Source organism: Belonocnema kinseyi, chromosome 6 (genome assembly GCF_010883055.1).
Source record: "Belonocnema kinseyi isolate 2016_QV_RU_SX_M_011 chromosome 6, B_treatae_v1, whole genome shotgun sequence".
Classification (NCBI taxonomy): Eukaryota; Metazoa; Arthropoda; class Insecta; order Hymenoptera; family Cynipidae; genus Belonocnema; species Belonocnema kinseyi.
In genome coordinates, this window is record NC_046662.1 from 23,262,670 (window position 1) to 23,266,988 (window position 4,319).

The 4,319-nt window shown below is 30.5% G+C and overlaps 1 protein-coding gene across 1 annotated transcript in view; it reads left to right on the plus strand.

Annotated features, from left to right (window-relative positions):
- Positions 1–4,319, plus strand: part of LOC117175298 (15-hydroxyprostaglandin dehydrogenase [NAD(+)]-like) — a 22,415-nt gene that overhangs the window by 7,946 nt on the left and 10,150 nt on the right. The gene's annotated exons all lie outside the window — the stretch shown is intronic.

The window sequence follows — 4,319 nt, forward strand, 5'->3', positions numbered from 1 at the left end:
GAGTGTTCTTCTGAAACCTTGTCTTTTCTGTTTAAATTATACTTTTTTCATTAATAATTAAAATATTATTGGGTTTAAGTACGAGCTATATGTTATATTTCCTATGGCAATTCATCTTTTCAGTATGAGAATTTGACTATTTCATTAAAAATCGAACTATTTTGTTGAAAATTCGTTACTTTTTCTAGAAAATTAAGCAAATTGGTAGAACATAAATCTTCTTGGTGGAAAATGCAACAATATGGTTATAAATGTATACAATTGATAGAAAAATTGGATTTATTGATGGAATATCAATCTGTTTGATTAATACTTCAACTCTTTGGTTGAAGGTTTATATAATTTGTTAAATATTGTCTTTTTGTTTAAATTTGAGAATATGCAATTGAACGGCTTTTTCTGAAATTTGTTTCTTGTTTGTTAAGAATTAATTTTTTGAAGTGAAAATTTGAAAGATTTTTTTTAATTAATGTCTATTATTTAAAATGAACTTGTTTGTTGAAAATGCATGTTTTTGGGTTTGAAATGAATTCTTTCTTATGGAAAATTCACCTTTATGACTTGAAAATTCAACAATTTGGTAGAAACTGTATGTGATTTTATCAAATTTCTTCTTGTTCAGTAGAAAACTAATCATCCTAGTTGAAACTTCAACTATTCGGTTTAAAGTTTGTGTAATTTTACGAAAAAATCTTATTTTTTGCGAAAAAATATTCTTTCCAATTTAAAAATCCACTACTAGAATTAAACGTTTATATGATTTTTTTTAATTAGTCTCTTAAGGCATAAAATTTTTCTTCTTGTTTAAAAATTCAACTGTTTCATGGAATATGTATGTGTATCTTTTAAAGAACCGCATAAGAAAAACATAATGGCAAATTACGCTCATTATTTTAATTTTCGAAATAGGCGCATTTATTAGTTATTTATTATTTTTTTAATGTTTTTAATTACTTTTAAACTGAGAGATATCTCTTATATATCACACTGTAAAGAACAAGCTCGATCTATTCCGTACGAATTTCAGAATCCTTGAACTACCCTTTCTCCCATTCAATTAACATTATTTGCAATGATCCTAAAAATAAAATAAAATGTTATTTGAATTAAATGTTAATCTTAAAATTAAATTCGAAATCATCTTACAACCAGAGTTTAAATTAAAATTATTTCCGTCAGTTCCACAATTTCCTGAAAAATTTCGCGAATAAATAAAATATAAAAACTAAGGTTTAATATATCGAGAAAATTCCTAAACAGTAAATTAGAACATAGCTGAAAAGATGTAAAATGAAATTTAGGAACGTTTTAAAAAGTTCTTGTGTAAAAGGTTTCTTTTATTTTCTCATGTTCATTCACGAGGCGATGACTAAACCATTCTTGACAGAGTTAACTTATTATCCAATATTAAATAATTAATAATAATTTCACCTAGTTAATTATTTAATTAATAATAGCCACAATGCAATTCATTAAAGCTATCGAAGCATTAACATTTGGCGAAAAAGCGTCAATTTTCGTCCTTCATACATCCTTAAACAGTTACAATTTTGTATCTTATTCACCTAAGTTTGCGATGATAACGTCGTACATACATTCGAAGCGAACATTTCAACAATGAAAAACAATCTTGAAATTTATGATTATCAAAGTTAATCGAATTTAATACGTTTAAAACACATAATTGCTTTTAGCACGTTTTCATAATTATTGAAAAAAGAGAGCATTAATAGCAATACCTTTCCAACTTTCTATGAATTGTAAATTCTTTTATTAATATTCTCTCTTTTTATTAATAGCCTAATTTTTAATATAGTAAAAAAGTGTACAATATCACATCAGAAGACCAAATTTCAAGAACGTCTATTATTTGCACCTATTGAAAATTTTTTTTCAATCTTAAAACAATTAAGAGGACGATTATTTTTAACTTTTTGTTCTGTTTTATAAGTGAACGAATCATTTTTTAGAAATCAAAACACGTACAAAGAATTTTTACCAAATAATGGATGCAAATTACTCTCCCTTTCTCTCTCACTTTCACTTTGTGCGCGCCTTTCAGTGCATAGAATTTATTATTAAATAATAAAGACACAAATTATTAATATACACAATATGATAAAAAATAGGTAAATCACTTTAAAATTAGATACGAAAAATAAAAGTTTGATTTATTAGTAATATTATATTTATAGTTTAACCTAAAATTCTAACAAGTCTTTAATAAAAGCATATTTTTCCTAGAATAATAATGTTATTAAAAAATGTGGTTTTCTTAAGCTTATAGTACAGAATGCAACTTTTAAGCAATATTATGAATATACAAAATTTTTGTTATTAAATACTTTTTCGTAGGATTGTACCATCAATTTTTACTGAGTTATTTCTCCTTGGTCGATTACTAACTTTCTAAAAAAATGGGCCACTTTGTAACATATATTTTCGATGTGGGTAATTTTTTTTACACATCTACAAAACTTTAAAAATTGAAAAAAGTGAAATATGTTACCACTGATTTAAATGAAGAAGCATACCAGACTAAAGTCGTTCAAAAAATAATTATTTTATAAAAATGTACAAATATTTATGAAAGGATCAAAATTTTGTACGTTCTTCTAAGCATATTCGAAATTCCAAAAATAAAAATGAATTTCATTATATTCGTTTGCATACTAGGCAGTCTGATAAGTACCTGAAAATTCTAAGAGATGGCATTAGTATTCACTAATGTGAAACATTTTCGTCGAGCTTGATCCTTCAAATGACGCCTGTCAAAACTTCAGCCATTTATGTTTACGCATTTACAAGTTACAGCACTGAGAAGCGACTAACCTCCGAGTTTTTTTTAATATGGAAAAATCTGAGTTTCGAGTTTTGATCAAACACTACTATTTTCGCAAGAAAACGATATCCGAGACCAAGGCCAAGCTGGATATTACCGAGTTTCGTTGTGGCCTTACGAGCACAGTTGATGCTGAACGATCTGGGCGCCCAAAAGAGGTCACTAAACCAGAAAATGTCGAAAAAATCCATGATATGATGTTGAATGATCCCAAAGTGACATTGAGAGAGGTAGCTAATGCTGTAGGCATATCAATGGAACGTGTGGGCAATATCGTGCATTCAGTTTTTGGCATGAAGAAGCTCTGCGCGCGATTGGTGCCGCGTTTGCTCACAGTGGACCAAAAACAAATTCGTGTGACAACTTACCAGCAGAATTTGGCATTATTTTCGCGTAAGTCGACCGAGTTTTTGCGCCGATTCATAACCATGGATGAAAGCTGGATCCACTACTACACTCCTGAGTCAACGCAACAGGCAAAACAGTGGGTTCCACCAGGCCAAAGTGCTTCGAAGCGTCCAAAAACGCAACAATGGGTCGGAAAGGTTATGGCCTCTGTATTTTGGGATGCACATGGCATAATATTCGTGGACTATCTTGAAAAAGGTAAAACCGTAACCGGAGCATACTATTCATCATTATTGGACCGATTGAAAATCGAAATCGCCGAAAAACGACCGCATTTGAAGAAGAAAAAACCGCTCTATCATCACGACAATGCGCCTGTTCATTCATGCTTAGTTGTACCAGCAAAATTGCATGAAATCGGCTTCGAATTGGTTCCTCAGCCACCGAATTCACCAGACCTGGCCCCCAGCGACTATTACTTGTTCCCTAACCTGAAGAGATGGCTCACCGGTAAGCGTTTTTACTCAAAATAGGAGCTCATAGCTGAAACTGAGGCTTATTTTGGAGACCTTTCGATCGAGTACTTTTCGGACGATATCAAAAAGTTAGAAAATCGTTGGACTCGTTGTATCGACCTAAAAGGAGAGTATGTTGAAAAATAAAACCGACTTTGGCCAAAAAAACGTCTCCGTGTTTCATTTTTCAGGGACTTATCAGACTGCCTAGTATAAGTAATATTTTACAGTAAAGAAGATAAACATTTTTAAAGTTCATAATATATTGTTATATAAATTCGCAAGCATTAATTATAAGAGTAAGCATGGACTGTGGAGCAATTATCGATGGACTGTGTTTGTTAGAAAATCGAATGGTACGGCATAATATTTGTAGTTTATTCAAGCATAAAAAGAACCTGATATATGTTTAACAAATTAGGGCTTGGGGAAGCTTATTTCTTGTGCGGATTTCCCGTTTTCCACAAGCCAAACGCTTCCACTTTTTCCGCTGTTTAATACATGTATCAATGCCTTGGCTACATGCTCGGCTCTGAAAAATTGTATTAGTAGGTTTTATAATTGAAAATAATCGAAAAAAGTTATTTGGACACATAAAATAATCGGAAATTAAA